This window comes from Teleopsis dalmanni, chromosome X (assembly GCF_002237135.1).
Source record: "Teleopsis dalmanni isolate 2A chromosome X, ASM223713v2, whole genome shotgun sequence".
Lineage (NCBI taxonomy): Eukaryota > Metazoa > Arthropoda > Insecta > Diptera > Diopsidae > Teleopsis > Teleopsis dalmanni.
The window spans coordinates 72,537,548-72,557,823 of NC_051848.1; the positions used below are offsets into that span (position 1 = coordinate 72,537,548).

At 25.8% G+C, this 20,276-nt stretch overlaps 1 protein-coding gene across 2 annotated transcripts in view; it reads left to right on the plus strand.

Annotated features, from left to right (window-relative positions):
- The first annotated feature begins 5,183 nt into the window (after positions 1 to 5,183).
- LOC119687763 (sialin) overlaps positions 5,184 to 20,276 on the plus strand; it is a 42,464-nt gene continuing 27,371 nt past the window's right edge. The window contains exon 1 of one of the 2 annotated variants that reach the window (XM_038102226.1): positions 5,184 to 5,224. The gene's annotated coding sequence lies outside the window, so the exon portion shown is untranslated. Of the gene's footprint in view, positions 5,225 to 18,469; positions 18,596 to 20,276 lie in introns of those variants that run through there. The other variant, XM_038102227.1, reaches the window with a different exon arrangement.

Genomic DNA, 20,276 nt, shown 5'->3' on the forward strand with positions numbered 1-20,276 from the left:
AATTGAAGTGATAAATATCTTTTTACTTATCGCAAAACTGTGAGGTTACTAGAATCTTATGATCTAGATTAATTGGACCATTTATATCATTTGACTATGGTGTTCCTTTTTAAAATACCCTGACCGGAAAATAACCTGTTTTTCGGTGAAGAAAACTATGTGAAATAATTTTATATATTTTAATATTATATTTCATCTTATCTTCAAACCGAACAAAACTTAAACCATAAGCTTTTTTTTACATTATGTTTTTTTTTTATAATTAAGTTTTCACATCATAATTTTATTAAATTATATATAGCTGATTTTTTTTTTAACTAAATATATGTATTTATATTTAAATATAAATATAAAAATACAAATCGGACAATAAATAAACAAATAAAAAAATTTTTTATTCTAGTAATAAAAACAATCGTTTCAAACATTTTATCAGTGGGCTCACAACAGCCGCGTGAAATATTCTATAAACTATTTTAAATAGTAATAATTTTTTAAAATATTAAACATTTGTACATATATGTAATTATATGTACTCCTAAAAGTATACTGTGAAAAAGACGTATGTGAAGTCAGTGTTGAATAAAATCAGCATCAGATAATAAATTGCTGGGCTTTCGAGGACTTTCTGTTGAGGTTTGCAAAAATATTTGTTTCACTTTATCTTAAAAAAATTATACAATTTTTGAAATAATTTTGTACTTATTTATTTAGTTATAAATCTTTGGATTTTTATATTTTGCTATACATTATTAATGAATTAAAGCAATCATTAACAAATTTTGTTTATTTTATTAAATTTTATTTTATTTATATATTTTAGGTGTAAAGTGAATCCATCACGTGAATGAAACATGGTAAATAACGCAACTTTGGTGAATAATAGCAGGATATCTATCATTCATTGCTCAAAAATAAATTTATATAATGTTGCATAATTTTTCGTTAACAAAATCATAATTTAAAGTAGTATAACTATTAAGTATATTTTAAAAGAAATCAATTTTGTGAAATAAATAAATATATTTTTTTAAACAGAAGATATATCTTTAAAAATATAATTTTATAAATAATTACATATTTTAATTTATATCTTAAAATATTATATTGCACTATATACTAAAACTATTATTATCGCTTTAATACCACATCCAATTCAATGATGGCCTACAAGCTACCTCACATCTTGAGCTCGCTTGAATAACTATAACTAAAGAAGATAAAGAAAAGAAACTGAGAGTTATACTAAAGATTGGGTATAAAATTTTCTGGATTATTCAAATAATATACAAAACATTGTGTAATGAGGTGAAAATATCACATAGTACAAAAACAAAAAGCCTAATGCTACACAATGACGCATGCACATTTTCCCCACCCGGTTTTGCTATTTTGCCCACGCGGTACCTATTCACCACGATATTTGCTAAAATAAGAGCAAGTGTTTTGGTTTTTTGACATTAAAAATCCGTTTCAAGAAAATGTGTCAAAGTTGTAATTAGGTGCAAGAGGCGGAATTAAATTTTAATTACAAAAGCATCACAAGAGGTAAATATGTTACAAAAATACGCAAATTATTACTTAAATAACATTTCTTTGGAGATGAAATGGAAGTGCGTACTCTAATGTTTAAATTTCAAACGTCTCTATATTTTTCCGAAGAATTATCAAAGGGAAACCAATTAATTTTTAATTAATTCAATATTTGTGCATTTTAGTTATTAATTTCGTGCTTTGAGAATAATATAATAAGGTCATTAGAATATTTGCTGAATTTTTTTTCCCTGATATAATAATAATTATGAAGATGAATAAATCCTAAAACAGAATTAATAATTTTAATTGTACTTCGGCTGAGTGTTGTTATTATATATAGAAATATATGATTATGTTACATTTTAACAAATTTCACATTTGTAAAAAATTATTTATGTGCTTTAAGAATATATTGTAAAATTATATTAATTACAAATATATAATAATATTTATCGTTTTATATCAAAATATTAAAACAATGTCACCTAAAACTCGAATTATTTGTACATATAATAACTTCTCTATTAGATACTAACTTTTCTTATAAATATATTTTTTTAATAGCATATATATAAGTATAGTACGTATATGTGCAATATGACAAGATATAACTTTCATTTTAACAAATACTATACAATTTTTTCTCGTTGACAAAACACTTTCATGACTAATTATATATATTTACTTACATCAATAATAATTATAGCATTGTCGATTTTAGTTTACCTTGTAGTTTAACTACAAAGCTGGTAGTAGTTTAGATTATTTATTATTTAATTTTAAATAAATTTTGAATTATACTTTCTTCATGTACACCCATAAATTTTTATGTATTTATTATGTATCTATTTTTTAAATACTTATTTTCCATAATTTTCCAAATTATTAATATATTTTATTTTCACAATTATCAAATTTGCGAGATTTTAATTCTACTTGCATTTTTGCTTACAAACTTTTGACATATGACTGGAATATTCATTAAAATTTCCAATCAAGGCTTACAATACTTCACTTATTGTTTTGGTAACACTTTTTTCTTTACTTACCAAAATGTAAGTATATGCATATATATTTACATAAACATACTATTGAGGAAAAATTAATTTTTTTTGACTTTAATTGCTAATTTCAGCTTTTTTTATTATTTTGCACATTTTTTTTATATATTTTTATATGCTTTTCATTTTATGTTACATATACTTATATATTTTTATTATTTTTTTTAGTAAATTTTATAACAATGCACATTTTTTATATATATTTTTATATGCTTTTGTTTTTATGTTACATACATTTATACATTTTTATTATTTTTTTTAATAAATTTTATAACAATAGTCTCATTTAATGCAACAACAAAGCAAATAAATAATAAAATATATGTGCAAATAAAGTATGCTCAAAAATATTAATGCAAATAATAGGTCTGTTTCAAGAGTTACTCTTTGTAACTTTGAGTTACACTGTGTATACACAAATGCGTTCCACCAGCAAATTTTCGAGTAAATGAAAGCATCTGAGGGAGCATAACAACCCTGTCGAAACTTGAAAATGCTACACAGACCTTACTCGTACGTTTTATCTCAAGTACAATTTGTGTTGATGTGTGAAATCAGCTGTTTTGGTTTGAATTTAAATTCTTTTATTATTTATTTGCATGGCACTGATGTTTCTACCAGACTTTACACAAAGCTGTTCCATCAAAATCTGTGTAAAGTGGCCTTTAGACATCAACGCGCGTTGACAAACACACGAAGTCTTCTCTCTCCATTATACATTAAATTTACCAACAATTTTTTAAACACGCCTCCAGCAAACAATGCAAAATTTGTTCACTCATCAGTATTAAAGCAATCGCTGAAGTGTCGACAGCGGCTGCTATGCGTAATTTCCTTACGAAAAATGATGTTTTACATTTAATTTATAATTTTAATTTATATATTTTTATATATATTTTTATGATTTCAATTTATATATTTATTTTTATATATATTATATTTTATTTAATTTAATTTTTTTTTTTGGTATTTTTTAATAACAAATTTTCCGTAGGTGCACAATGCAATTAATATTTAAAACAAAATTTTTATTGTAATTTAATGTTTGGTTATTTTTTTTTAGCCCAAGGTTATTAATATTTTAATTCTTCTTAATAAAATGTTTTGGAAATTAAAAAATTTTACCTAGGTAGAAAATACAAATATTTAAAATTAAATTCATTCATATTTGCAAAGCATCGCATCCTAACGACAAATCATGCGTGCATTTAAACGATGTTTACGCTTCCATTTCTCAAAATAAATAAAATTTTGCATGCCGACCAAATCCGACTGTATATGCAAAAACACGAGCATGTTTGAAGAAATATCAAAATGTTTTGATTTTCGTCAACACATTTCTTAAAATTTCAAATGTTACTATTACACAAACAAATTTCGCATTTCACAAAGTAGGAGAAAAGTAGGAGAAAAAAATTCTCTTGTGAGAGCGATTTTTTAGTATATTTGTTGTTTTATCTGGGGCGTGTTTAAAAAATTTTTAAAAAATTGTTTGTGTAATGGCAAGCGCGCGTTGACAACGAACGTTGCTGTCTAATGGGCCCTTAAAGAGCTAAATTCGGCACTTTATTTGTGTTACGCTCTCAGTTTGTACTTCACTTGACTTTTACTACGAATAGCTAGTGGAATAGACCTAATGTGTATGTGCAAAACAATAAAGTACTGATATTTTGGATTGTTTTATATTAACATATTTTAGCAAATAAAGTTAAAACACGCGAGTTTTTTACTTTATCAAAACACATTTTTGGAAATTGTTCGTACATACAAATATTTATTTATTTACAATTCAGTATATTGGTTATATTATACTTTATTAATATTCGCAATTGTTGCTTATTTTAAAAATTATTTTCATATTTTATATATATAATATCAACGAAAGTATTATTACGTTAAACGCTCTTTTAATTTTCAAAGATAAACAAATTAGAGCATTAAGGATATTTCATATTCTTAATTATTAATTTCGTGCCAGCTTGTGGTGTAGTTATGTATGCATGTACACAATTCAAATATTGCGCGAATTTTTCAAAGGGGCATTTTATTGCATTTTCTGTTTTTGTAGTCTCTGGCAGCATCAGTTGTCATGACACAATTTATTTTTAACACTCAGCTTCTCCGAGTCTGTTTAATGCACTCTATCTACAATACTTCGGTATCGGTGTGAAGAGTTTTGTGTTAAGAGTAGCGAAATTACCGCGATTGGTGCTACAATATTTCTTTAGAATATTAAAAAATATCGTGATTTTGTATAAAATAACTAATTTGTAATTAAGTGTATTGATATTAGTTTATATTTGTTTTAAATTAAGAGAATCTACAAACAAATTATTGTGCTGATCGAGTAGTTATGATCAATGGTCTTTCTCATATGAACTTAGGAATATAAAACTAAAAAAAGTTAAGAAAATCATATAGTCTGCAATTTTTACCGAATTTAATAAAAATATATTATCAATAAAATACTTAGTTTAAATAACTGTAATAACTTATATGTATAGCTAATAAACTTATTCAATAAGTGTTTTTAAATATTGTTAATAATTTTTTTAGTCAAGTGCCGATTTGTTAAATTTAAGTTAACCGTTATTAACAACCGTTAAAATATAAAAGCGCATTGAAAGGTAAGTACTTATGTTAGAACTGCTTTTTTTAACCTATAAAGTTTTATAACAAACTAGTGAATTTAAGTTAAATTAAGCATATACATATATTTGCGTATATTTACATTCATACAAGTAGGTATGTTTACGATAGCTACAAACAAAAATAAAACAAGTGATCTCAATTGGCCAATTAAAATTAATAAACGTATATATGTAGCTTTATATATATTCCCGCAAAAATACTGATTTATGGATATGGTTTAATATATTAAAGGAAATTCATAAATATATTCGCGTATACATCTGTTCTAGTGTTTATTTATATTATTGTCTATGTCAATATTTAAATAAAGTTATACAACACAATATGTAAAATATTAATTTATATATATGTATATTAAAAAATTGATATATGTCAATCATATATGTTTATAAAATATGTTATACAAATATATAAAAATTATATATCATTTTAATGTATATATTAATTTTAGTTTACATATCAATATGTGTAATATATATACATTTGTGTCTTCATATATATTTATGTATTAATATATGCATTATTATGTATGTATATATATATAAAAATATATATATATATATATATATTTATATTCAAATGTGTTAGTATAAATTATGTGCCAACAGTAAAATCTATCAATCTCTTCCCAACAATCTGTAGCTTTTAGCGAATAATAAACATATTGATTAATTGGTCTGTTAGTAAGTTATGTATGGTATGGTTTTTGTTATTGTTTTGGAGACTTATGCTTGTTTTGAATATCATGCTAAATCGTAATATTTCTACATAACAAAAAAAAAAAATCCAAAAGAAAAAAATAATGATTAAAATAAAAACAATGAGTAATAAAAACAAATATTTTAAAAATGTATAAATTTGAAACAAACAACCTAACTAATAAATAAAGTACAGTTAAATTAATTAACTAATAAAACTTAAAAGAAAATTAAGCACAGCAAATTAATATTTTTTTAATTGATCTGTTTTGTTTTTAGTATTCCTTAAACAAACTAACGTCAATGATTTGCAAAAATATAAATAAAGTGGAAATATATGCACTTCTTCTGTATATTTGTATGTTTATATATACTTATTTACGTTGCAATACGTTAATGGCATAATAAACCTAATATTGTAATATTGTTGCATTTACATCATACCAGTATATCAAGCTCATTATATTATATACTAGTTATACAATTTATTTTTGTTTTCTTGAGTGTGTTTTTAAATTTATGTTTTTGTGCTAATGTTTTTACAACTAAGCTCTGACGAACATCGTCAATCATATACTCGTACATACATATAATAACGTAAATATAATTATCAAATATAAAACAGAATAAAGAATTGAAAACAATCTTTCTACTAATAAAATGATTTATAATCTTTATTTTTAATAGTCATTAAAGTGAAATTCTGCGCATGCTGCGATAACCGAAATCAATGCTCAACGTTGCTTTTACAAATTCCGGTTTGTACGTAAAAAAACCTATCTATAGGTTTTTCCAATATGTAATAAAACAAATTGTTTTATAATTAAACAATTTTCATTACATTAAATGTAATGAATATCAATATAATTTAACAATGGCTTAGCATAAGCAACCAAATGAAGAAGAGAATTAGTTTTCGCTTTGCCAAAGCTTTACTACCTACCATTACTATACTATCTACCACTTTACTATACCACCAGGATATATACAAATTATTTATACAGTACTTATTTACTTAAAAATATTTTTCACTTCTATGGAATTTCGAATACATATCTACATATATCCTATATAAAAAAACGACTTTATTCCCGGCATTTATTTTATGCAAGCGCTCCGCTAAGCTAAACTTTATTCGACTGATTCACAAAAATTGCAAGTACAAAGTTTCAATGAATTAATTCAAAGACTAATTGAGAGATCAATTGAAGATAACTGAGAGATTAATTTGCATTTTAACAATAGACAGATAGGCATATATATGTATATAGATATATATTTATATTTATATAAGTAAATAGACAAATATAGATGCGTCCGGCAGACGGCTAAAATGCAATGAGCTATATATATAACACATTATATATATTATTATAATATAATATAATTGTTATAAATTTCTGTGTAATACAAGAAATAAGAAATTCAGTAAAATAAAGCCAAATACTACTACTATAAATGCTTAACTAGAACTTTTATGCATTATCCGACATTTCTTTCACCGTGTTGTGAACATTTTGACAAAGTTATTATCCTGTTCAAAGTTCGACTAGTCTAAAACCAGTTGTTAACGCACAACAGTTCGGAGTACTGGTGAGACCTTTTTTAATGCTCATCGTTACATTGATCATCAGGTAATCTTGTTTCTTGAAAGCAAGCATAAACTGCAAAAAGGTATTTAGTTGTTTAAATTAATGATAATAACATTTTTTTCAAAACAAATTGTCCACCCAAGAAGGATATTTATTTAGCAGAGGGTGGTGTACGTTTGGTAAGTTTTCTTCGTATATTTTTTTTTATTTCAGTATTTCAATTTATTAAAAAAAAAAATTTTAAAAGTAAACTAAATTTGACATAAGTCTAGTACAGTGATAACTCTAAGGTGGGCATTTATCGTCAATCAACTTTTATCTGTTTATGAGCGGTGTCCGATTCTATAATCTGGGTTTAACAAACAACAAACAAAAATAATTAAAGGAACTTCCTAATTTTTGCTCAACTCTTCAACCTTAAATTCTAACAATTATTTAATTTTGTTTTTGTATTTTAATGGTCCAAATAACAATTAGTGGAAACAAAAGAAAGAGAACATGTTAATGGGAAATGTTAACACAAAGATTTTGCATGCAACTCTTTTATCTGATCGACTATGCTCTCGTTGAGAGAGTGTGATTAAAGCACTTCGTTAAAGATTAGCCTTTAACTAGACTCTTTTAGACAATTCTTCGTCTTCTTCTGTAACATTATTTATAGTAGACGCGTTCTTCTGCATTGGAGTAGCAAAAAAAAATCAGCTTGGCTTGACTGTCATGAAGAATTATGTTCAGAGTTATGGTTTCACATTTGTGTTTTAAAAAATTTTAAAATATTTGTTATTAAATTAAATTTTAATTTAATGAAAATAAAATAAAACTATTTTTAATTTTTCTGCCGAGAAAAGTTGGGCGGATTCGAATAGCAAAGAAAAGCAAAGACAAAAATTTTAGTTAATATTTCGAAATTTGGCTGAACATAAACGCTGTTTCAAGTATTGCAAAGTACTCATCATCAATTATCTTAGAAAATATTCGAATTTCTTTTTAATTAGTTTATAGTCCATATATAATTTGTTTGGACTGCAAGTGTCCACTTTGAATGTTAAATTAATAAACACTTTATTGAGGAACGTTATTTAATCTTCTCTTGTAATTAGAAACTAACGTTTACCCGTATATCTTACATCGCATTTAAATAATTATAAATGAATTGCAATTCTTATTCAAAGCAATTTATAGGAATACCTCTTTATAGGTTAACATATTTTCTAAAATTTTTTCAAATTTTATGTGAAAAATTACAATTGGAATTTTATACAATTAGAGAGTTGGAGAACTTAATAAAATACGAAATTTGGTCGATTGTTGACTAAACACTTCAATATCACTCCAAACTGAACACTCATATTTATGAATATTAAAACGAAACTTTTTTTTTCTTATTTTGCTGGTATATTTTTGGCATATGTTTTATAAAGTGCGTTTCCTGTGTATATCCCGTAAGGTGGCCAAAGATGACAGCTTAATTTAAAAAACGAAAAAAAAAACAAAATCAGATGCGATTATTAATATTTTCTGAAATAAAGAGTTTTAACGAAAATTTTATTCGAAAAAAAAAAATCTTTAGTCAAAAAACCCTCAATATCTCCAAAAAATGGAATTGTACAAATCTTTTACTTTATTTGATTTCCTTTAATTTGATGCCTAATCTGGTATGATTTGGTACTCAAATAGGTTTAAAAATTTGATGGCTTGATAATTTTTGACCATTTTCTCGTTGCGGAAAATTTGATTTTCCCATAATTTTTGGACATTTCTTCTGTCTATTTTTCTCTTATTATCTTCGAATATTTTTTGTTACAGCATTTTTCTTCCACATCCACCGTATTCCTACGGTTCAGTTTTCAACTTTTTATTTTTTTGTTTCAAAATTTGAAAAAGGAATGACATTTTCCACAAAAATGATCAGAAATTTTGTACAAAAAAATTTTAATGTTAAGCAGTGAAATTTCGGAGCCCATTTAATTATAATGATATATTAAGGATTAAATTAAGTAATTAAAAAAATTTAAGTTAATCAGGTATTGTGGGTTTTTTTTAACTACACCTTTTAATTTTCAGTTAGGCTTTACTTTAAGACTGTTACCCAACCCAGTAATTATTGAAAATGGTTTGGGCCCTCCATAAATTATATTCTAACCTATACGACTTCCAGAAGACACAGGGTGCGATCGTAGTGTTTGATGCACGTGTGCAGTAGATTACCTAATTATTATGTTTTGAAGTTTGTATCTATCATTCAAGCTTAGCTAAACAAATAAATAAGTAAAATTATGTATTTAGATATACGAACAGATATTAGAAATACTTCCGTACTTATGTATGTATATTTCAAATATTTCTAATTGTATAGATGTTTACTTTTTAAAATTCAAACTGTCCTTGACGACTTTCTTCATGGCATTTGCGTTATTGCAAAACATGTTATGTAAATAAATTAAAAAGAAAATAAAATTAAAAAAAAAAAAATGAAATCAATGTCAAAACGCTTCAAAAATAATTAATTTGTTTATGCTAGATTAATCATTATGTAAAAAAATTGATGGTTGGGATGATATATTATTTTTTTCTATTGCAACGTTTTTCTATGTAGGCACGTTCTATTGATTCACATTTATTATAATTGATCCAAGTGCATGGTTATTCTAAAAATAATAATCGTGTATAAATTTTTTATAAGTGAAAATTGACTATAAAATATGTCAATAGGTATGTAGATTACTTTCAATTTCATTGTGTACTCAAAGTATTAACTTCTATAAGACGAGTCTTCCAGTTTATACTAGTTTAAATAGATCATGTTATATATTTTTTGTATTTGATCATTTCTTTGTTTGATCTTTTTGAGTATTAGTTATAGAATTAATTTGAAAGGGGGTGAAGTGAATGAAATGTGAGTGGGTTTATATATCACTTTTTTTATCATTTTTTTTATTATACCATAATTTGGCCATACGTCATTTCAGATTAAAGCACTGTACCATCATATTAATTCAACATCATTCCTTTAATGTGCTGTTTTGTGTGTTATTTTTAGAAAACACTACAAAAAATTAGAAAATATTCAAAAATACTATTAAAAAATATGATTTCCTATGTAAAGTACTTGACATCAGTCGAATATATGGAAAAATTGTATTGTCGCACATTTCATATCTAAAATTCCCATTTAGTATTATCTGAATAAAATACTTTTTATTTGATTTCGGTTTTCTCTTCCATTTGGACATTTGTAAAAGTATATCAATTTTTTAAAATTTGATTGTTAAGAAATTTTTTGAACATCTTTGTCATTAAGATACGTTGCTAAAGTAAACATAGTGCAGTCACAACTTAGAATCTACTGGAAACTTTCAGTGCAGTTCTCTAAAAAATCATAATATAATAAAAAAATTTGTGATCACAGTTTTTTCAAGAATAAAAAATAAACAAATTTGAAGTAAAAAAAAAACCAATATCAGCTCCATTGGTTAAACGTTTTGTATTTTGTCAGGGTTTTTGTAAAAATTGTCTATTAAGTGAGTATTTGTTGTTGCTTTTATGTACATACATATATTTTTAGACAAATTTATGTCTTGTGTTATATATTTGTACTTATAATTTGTATATTTATAAATTCATACAAATGTATAAAAGGAGATGATGTGTTGTTAAATGTGGGTAATGGTGAAGTTAAGGTTCAATAGGAGATCACTAACAGAATAACATATTTAAAAAACATACTTATATAGACTTTACTATAATTTCTATTCTTTTAATTTCCACTACCGCTTATAATGACTAACAATTAGCACGACCAGATTAAGCCGGTTCATTCAATGTCATTATAAATGGTTTCAAATGTAATGTGATATTGTTAGCTGGTAAGACTTACTTAGACTGTTAAAATGTTATTAAAGTTTTTCAATTTTTTATTTGCAATTATTTTTTTTCAAAGATATTAAGATAATTTATTTAAAGTTAGAATGTTTAACAATACTTTTTAAGCATTAAAATTTAAATATATAAACACGCGGTTTTTTGTGTTCTATAAGGTAGCTCTAAAGCGTGATCTTTTAATTTTATCAATTTTCTCGTCATTACTAAGTCTTTGATGATGTATTGTGAAGTGTCTCTTCTAACTTCCTCGAGTACCGTCAATATATTAATATATTTATATAAGTGTCTTTGTTCCCTTAATGCCTTGGATTGATGCGATATACATATTTTTTCAGTTGTTCACTAATTAAAATCAATGAAGATTTAATAGTCTACATATTCTTTTTTTTTTTTTTTGTAAAACAAATAGTGTGATCTTTTAATTGTAAGAATTAGCAGATTTCATTTATTTATTTTTTTAATGAATGAAAAAAAATTTCATGTTCAATTTATAACTAATGTTAAGGATGAGATTCACAATTCCCGACTTTGTGATGCAACGATAACAAAATCATGACATCATTATCATATTACCAATAAAAATTGTTTTCCAATTTAGTTTTTAGTTTTATTTTTTTAAAGACTAGACATTTGTCATATAAACATATTTGTTTACAAGTTTATAATTTTGTTTACATTAAGAGAATATGATCAAATTACGTCTTTAAGTAATAAAAATTATTATTAAATTATGTGATCGGTTCAGATTTTAGTAAACAATTCTGAATTATTTAACTTTTAGTTGGAATATTCCAAAAGTTTGCAATTTTCATTCTAAAATATAGTTTATAATTCCCACAGTCTAGACAATGGCGACTCTTCAATGCAATGTATATTAAACAAAAAACAAAGTAATATTTATTTACTGCACCCATTAGTGCAGTCGATGTTCAGCATAACTTTTGTACATATGTAAGAATAAGCAAAAGTCAAAGTAATGAGATGGAAAAACCTAAATATAAGAAAAATATTAGTGGAAATTTATAAAATTAATTGTGATACCACAGGAATGGCATTAGTATGTACATAGATTTAAATCAGTATACAGCCAACACCGAAAAAGGTAACGACTCCCCTATTAACATAGGTAAAGTAAAACCAACCTGACAGTTCTATAAACTCGGCCAGGTCCTTAACATTGCAGCATGATCTTGTGCATTTTTGATCTTGTTCTAGCTAAAGAAGGGCACTGACACATGAGATCGAGCATGGTCTCCTCCTTATCCTTAGAGCCACAACCTTGACAAAAGTCATTGTAAGGTAGACCCAGTCTCATGCCTTCCTGTTGCGCAGTGGCCCGTCAGCACAGATACCGCGGTGCTGAGCAGGTGCCATCTTAGTTAAAGTAGCTGACTAGTGCGAACGTAAAAAATGTCTAACAAAATTTAGCGAAAAAGTTCTGTGATGTTAGAAAATATTGTAGAAAACTTTTGTATAAATATATACAAAAGTATATATTTACAAATTATAAATAAATTTAATTTATAATTTATTTAGCATATTAATAAAGGATTTTATATATATTTGAATATTAAATATATTTATAATGTGTAAATTATAATATATTTTAATATTTTAACCCAATTTTTAAATGTGGTAGGAGTTAGTACACACTTAATCGTTATTTTTAATTAACTACTAGAAGCTTCTTAATTCTTTTTAATTCGAACCACACTTAATAAAGTGGCTTTTTATGAGTCTTTTTTTTGAGAATGCTTCAAAGTTCCAATTAATTAATATTTATCGGCAAAACATATCCATATGGGTATAAAGAAATTTTAAATTTTAGTTCTTAAAGATCCCTAAAGTCCATACATTTCTTACTAAATTATTTATGCATCTGCCAGTTTTAATAGTTTTAGGAGTGTTTTTCATCCAAATAAGAGAGCATTACACTTAGAAAAGATTTTTTTCCTTTTGATTATTAGGGAACATATTACAAATATTACCAGTACATATATATGTATACATTCTGTTTAGAAAGTACTGGGAATCGATCATTGAAAAGTTCCTTTTCATCCAAAAAACAGAGCATTACGCTTAGAAGAGACTTTTTTTCGATTATTAGGGAACATATTACAAATATTACCAGTACATATATATGTATACATTCTGTTTAGAAAGTACTGGGAATCGATCATTGAAAAGTTCCTTTTCATCCAAAAAACAGAGCATTACGCTTAGAAGAGACTTTTTTTCGATTTTGATTATTAGGGAACATATTACAAATATTACCAGTACATATATATGTATACATTCTGTTTAGAAAGTACTGGGAATCGATCATTGAAAAGTTCCTTTGTGTTTTGCGATTTTTACAATAATTTAAAGCGCTTAAAATATTACAAAAGATTTACGGTGAATTTACTTTATTACAAACACCTGCTTATGAGTGATATAGTGCATTTGAAAGCAGGCAGTCGAGATGTGATTGAAGATTTGCTTTGCCCTGATAGGCCAGCAACGTTTTCAACGTTCAATTTCAAATCCTTGTTGAAGTCAAAGAGAGATAGCCTTTGAAATTTTTGTGTCTCAAGTATCATGCAGTTCGTGTCATTTTTTATGATTGTTTGGACATGGAACGTTGTAAAACTGAATCATGTGCTAGAATGAATCACATTTTAAAAAAAGTTCTGATAACGATTTGCAAGAACTTACTTTACATCATTTAATAAATGATGCAATAAATTTTGATAAATAATACATATTTAATTTTTCATTAACTTATTCCTGGTACTTTCTTGATACAGTAGTATATTCTTTTGAATATAATATACAGTCAAACTTCCATAATTCGAAGTACCATTTTGCAAAGAAAAGGTTCGTCTTTCTGATAGTTCAATTTAAAGATTTTTTTTTGTAATTGTATGTAATTTGTTCTTGAAACCTTGTTCTACTCTATTTAGTTCGAGTTATAAAAATGTCGAGTTATATATAGAAGTTCGAGTTATGGAAGTTTGATTGTAACATATAAAATTCTTTATTCCAAATACACACTTTGGTCATTAGCAGATTGCCTGCCTTACGACGTTTTATATTTGATTTATTTTACTTTATTTTTTAGTGTCTTCGATTTTATGTTGCATCATAAAATCCCTACCAGGTTTTTGTAACACGTTTTATTTCAGATAAGTTGTTTAAAATGCATTCTTAAAAGTCTTAGGCCTCTTTTAGAACCTGGCTTATATTGTTATTTTTTTTTGTATCAATCTTAAATGTTTGCATATTCCGAAGTGTTTTATTTTTGCCTTAAAGTTCCTTTGTATCCATGAAGTAACGACATCTGACATAAATTTTTGTGATGTAAAATAAGAGACACTCGTGCTTTTTCACGCATTGCTTCCCCATTCCCCATTCCCCGTTTGTGTTAAAAAATTTAAATTGAAGTTTTTTTTAGTACGCAAATATCTCTGTTTGAGTATGTATACTGCATGCTGAGGCATTTGCATGAAATTCATAAATTAAAGATTTTTGCTTACGAGTATCCCTGATTATTTTTATAAAAAATTTCTTGTACAGCTAAGTTCAGGCAGTTCATACCACATACCACTTGGTGTTTTTTGTTTTGTTTGGGTATTAATTTATGAATTTGATATAACGCCAGCGTAATACGATCATTTAGGTAGGTGAGTGAGTCAGAGTGCTCATGGTTGATCGTATAAATGATCAACTATTTTTTATGCTCATACTCGTAGTAATTAGAAATGTGATTCACTTAATTATAGCCATCACATGTAGGCAGTTTGAGAATCATTTCCCCCCTATATTTAATGCAATCATGCCAATGAAATTCACGATTAAAATCGCTTCAGCATTGTTTTCTTTGCCATCACACCTCTAATTTGCATAAAACGGGAGTATAATTCGCTCTTCAATACTGTTCTGCTTATTGCAATGCACTTGTGTGCTGTAATATGTTATCAACAATGAACAATGACATGTCTCGTTTATATAATGTATGTATAATATTTTTTTTTACACTTGCCTTTGATTTTTTTTTTTAAATTTTATTGTTTTATATTCATTTTATTAGGAAAACTGAATTTATTTTAGCAATTAATTGTAGAATTAAATTTTGAAGCATTAATTTGTATCACTATATCTATCTACAGTACTCAGTACTTGCATAGTACAAAAAAATTCATTTTTCTCATGGTCGACAATATACAATTTTAAGTAAATTTTTTACAATGAAATGTATATCGTGTTTTCCGAATATTTTTGTTATGTTACTGTTAATAATTTGTGTAGGAGCTTCAATAGTTAATCAGTTGTGCAAATACAGAAAAGTGATGACATTTGCCTTATACGTAGGGTGGGTAAAAAGTTTTGCTTTTAAACATGAAGGTTCAGTTAGTCGGTACGTACCGTAAGAACTAAAGCGAACTTAAGCTAAAGCAAAATGCACAACCAACCATAACTGTGTATTTAATAGAAACAAAATAAATAAAGTTCGCCGCCTTTGTTGCAAGCGGTGTGTGATGGATTGTGGATTTCGCTTTGACTTGAATTCTTACTGTACGTACCGACTAACTGTGCCATAAAGCAAAAGCTTCATAGCGAAAATATTGCTTTAATTTTATGAGCAATGCTTTCTTTCATTAGTCGTCTTGAATATGTGCGGGAAACGAGTATCCCTCCATTTTTGATTTTTCATGTTTAAAAAAAATGCCTTGTCGTACTGATCTGTACTATATTAAACTTTGCATGAGTACCTGACTAAGTTAATAGAGTCGTATCAGCTTAGTTAATAGAAATCTTAAAAATATTCAGTTTGTAAAGACTGTAGGCGTTTCACTTAACGAAAATTTTTGCCAAAAATTTAAGAATTCCATTCGTGCATAAGGTGCCGTGTTTGTTAATATACGAAACGCAAGACTGTCTGTCTGTTTATCGATCTGAAATAAGAAAGTGCAGAGCAAGTAAATTATGTTGCTAATGAGTTATATTTAATGAAAACACATGTTTTTAGAAATTTTCACTACTTCTGAAATGTACTTTCTCACATGCATCACTACTAGATATTTATAAAATTATTGTAATATTTGCAAACTTCTTTATAAAAATTGAGAAAAAATTTTTTTTAAAGACATTATTACATTAATACCTTCAGTATTACTTACCAATGTAATTAAGTTATACATTAAAAACGACACACTGCAAATGAATTTCCCTACCAAAATAAATTCATATCATTTACGATGTAAATGCCTTAACTTCATTCACGCAAGCAGTCAATGCTCAATTTAGCTCATACATATGAAAGTTGAAGTGTTAAGCAATAACACCAAAAAGGAGCACATGATGGAAACGAGCATTTCAAGAAAGAAAATCAATATATTTGGTAAACAAAAGTTCCGTGATGTCTAAATAAATAAATAATTTCTAAAGAAAACCTCTGTATAAACATTTTCAACCACATTTTCAAGATTTTTACCACCACTGATCCACTGTGCGCAGTGTTGATAAATGATAAAAACACCTCATCTACCAACTATTTTCCTTTTTTTTTGTATCTGATTGTTCCGATGTGTTACTTCTATATCGTTACTTAATTTTGAAATGAACTCTCTACTGCTTGTAAATTATTATGAGTCTAATTATTTATAAAGAAATTCGCATAGTTTTACTTAAAATAATAAATGTTCAAAGATTTTGTTAAATTCAACAATATTTAAATCAATTTAATTAATCTCGTAAAAAATATATTATACTTACATATATTAATGTAAAGGTATCAATGATTTTTGTGTATTTGAATTTTTTTTTTTAATTAATGATTCTGCTTATCGTATGACTAAGCTCGTGTCATACAAAAATTATGAGAATAATTAAATCTGTTGTTTAAAAATGTTCAAAATTAATAAAATAATTTATAATTATGTACTTAATTTCTGACGATTGGAGCTCATCGGGCCATAGTTCACGAACGCAACCGGACAAAACCGCATGCACGTTTTTGAAATATTTTATTTTCTCGACGTTTAGAATAAATTGGAATTTTTAGAAAAAAAAAGAAGGAATTATCATGTTATTTAATAAAAAAAATATTTTCAAATCCATAGTTTATTTTGAGAATAATTTTTCCATTTTTTTTATTGTAGTCTTATATGTATGATCAGAGGAGATGACTAGCGCATTGGTTTTTAATGTTTTGTAATCCGTAATTAAATTTCATAAATATTTTTTTATTGAAATCGAAAAATTTCTGTGTAAAGAAGTATTCGAAGTAATATTTCCGATTATGTCAAAGAAAATGATTAAGAATACAGTTTGTTTGATTTTAAGAAAGTATAACAATAAGTTTGGAAGAATGAAATATAAAATTTTTACGTTTATTTTAATGGATAATATTCTTTATATATACATATATCTCAATTATCTATCAAATCACTGTTTAAAGGTTCATATCTGAAGTTATATCTGTTATTGAATTTTCATATTCTCTTTTATTAGTAAAGGACGCAATCGTTTTTTTAATTTCTGAACTTTTTTATTATTTAAAATTTTATCTCTTTTAAGATATTTTGTCAATTTAATCAAATTGCTGTTTGTATGTGAGTTAAATTTGAGATGAATTTTTATTTACGATCACTGGATGTCTATAAGAGGAGAGCAGAAAATTGTAAACTTTACCGTTTAAGCTTGTATTCGCTTGTATTCGCTTGCTCTCTTGCCCCTGCGCTTGCGTAAACGATTTAATTCTCGAATATCCGAATTCAAAATCGTATTTCCAATCGTATGCCGCGTCTCGTATCTTTTTGCGCTCGTATCTTTCTACGCTCTAACAAATTAGGTTTAAATTAAAAAATTCAATCTAAGCAGTATCATTTATACGTCCACAACAAACGGTTTCGGAAGCTTTTTGTTTTACGCTGAACGTGAATAATAAAAGTATATTTAAAGTGTGATAATAAAAGTATTTTAATTAAAAGTAATTATTTATTAAACATTCGATTAATAAAAAAAAAAATAAGAAGTACAAAGTACAATATATACAAGTATTTTGCAAGTCATTAGCTAATCAATTTATAATCAATCTATATACCGCAATAGAAACAGTTAACAAGGAGATTTAAGGAAGCAATTTCATTTTAAATTAGTGAACAAATAAATTGAAATAAATTCTAAAAAGGTATGTGAATATAGAGATACTTCTACGTACGGTCATATATAAATTCATTTAAACAGAATTTTAAATGAATTAGAAAAAATATATATTGTAAAGAATTTGATATATATCAAATTAATAATATCTTCTTAAATATAACTGATTTTATTATTCAAAAAATGTTTCAAAATAAATTTAAAGTTTTAAAATACATAAACTTGATTTGTTATATATATATATATAAATAAATTAAATCTTTTATAGATATTTGTACATAATTTTTTTTATTTGTGCGCCTCAAATTTTCCCGCTTTTTTTGTACTTATAAAGTATCTTAACATATATTTTTATTTACTATAATTAACTGCGCAACCAAGATGGATACAACTAAATAATTAAAAAAATTAAGCTCTATCGATCATAAAAAAGTGATTTTTTGCACTGCTTTGCTATTTTGAAGTTCGTTAAGTACTCTTAAATATACTCTAAAATTTTTAAACTGGGTTAAGTGAAATATTTTTCATCTACGATTTCGTATGTTTACAAATCTTTTATGTATACATTTTCGATGAGCTTGAGATAACGTCTTCTTTATCTTATATTAATAATTCAGTTTTTTAACTATTTAAAACTCAACCGATTTTTATTTGTCTTATTTAAAATAAACTTCACTTATAATTATTTTTCAGAATTTTCAAAATTAGAACTTAAAATGGCAGGGTAAATACAGAAAGTAACCAGTGAAACTATAAAATATCATCGGATTTAATTCATAAATCTATTAAGATTTTTAAAACTCTCTTAAGTGGATACTCAATGTAGGCGAACTTTTAGGCGTTCAATAAACTTTTATTATACCTAAACGGTTGTTCCAAATAAAGATATAAAAAAAAATTGTTTTAGAAAAAGTCTGCTCTCAATACGGCTGGTCTCTTAACTTTGGTGTCATGCGGAGAGTTTTCATTGTACTTTATCATTAGATTAATGTTTTTAATTTCATACGAGTATAATGTATAGTTCGTATAGTAATATATAGTTTACATTAGCACAACTTACAACTCGTACGAGGAGCTATATTAATAATTCATGTTTTCTAGTGCCAAATTTAGTTTTTATTACATAAATTAAGAGTCGGTTATATATATTATTATTTTATTTTATTATTCAGAAATATAAGATGTAAAATCAATAACTAAATAAAATAAAATAAAAGAAAAGAAAAATTATATGTTCACACTTGTGATAAGAATTAACATAAAAGATATTATTTAAAATTAACAAATAATGTGTATTATTAACAATCTAATTTAGATTTACTATATTCTTCATACAAAAAGCAATACACTAACAAATTTCATGAAATCATTTAAATCATTAGATTGATAATACAGTCAACCTAAAAGGTTCATTCTTATATGAATTGTGATAAGAGCAATTAAAAAAAAAAAATTTAACTGTGGTTTCTACAGAAGTAGGTAAATAAAACTAGTTGGATAAACTCACACATATACCAGATAGATTTAAAGCGACATCAGATTATAGTACTTAAACCGACTAGTAAGTGCACGGTTGCCACTTGAAAATTTTTTCCTGTACCAAAATTGGTTTAAAAAGGTACCATTTCTGTAAAAAAAGGTCCAACATTTTTTTGGACCTTTTTGTTTTTTCGTTCTGTGTTTTTCATAGTGTTATAAATGAACAAAAT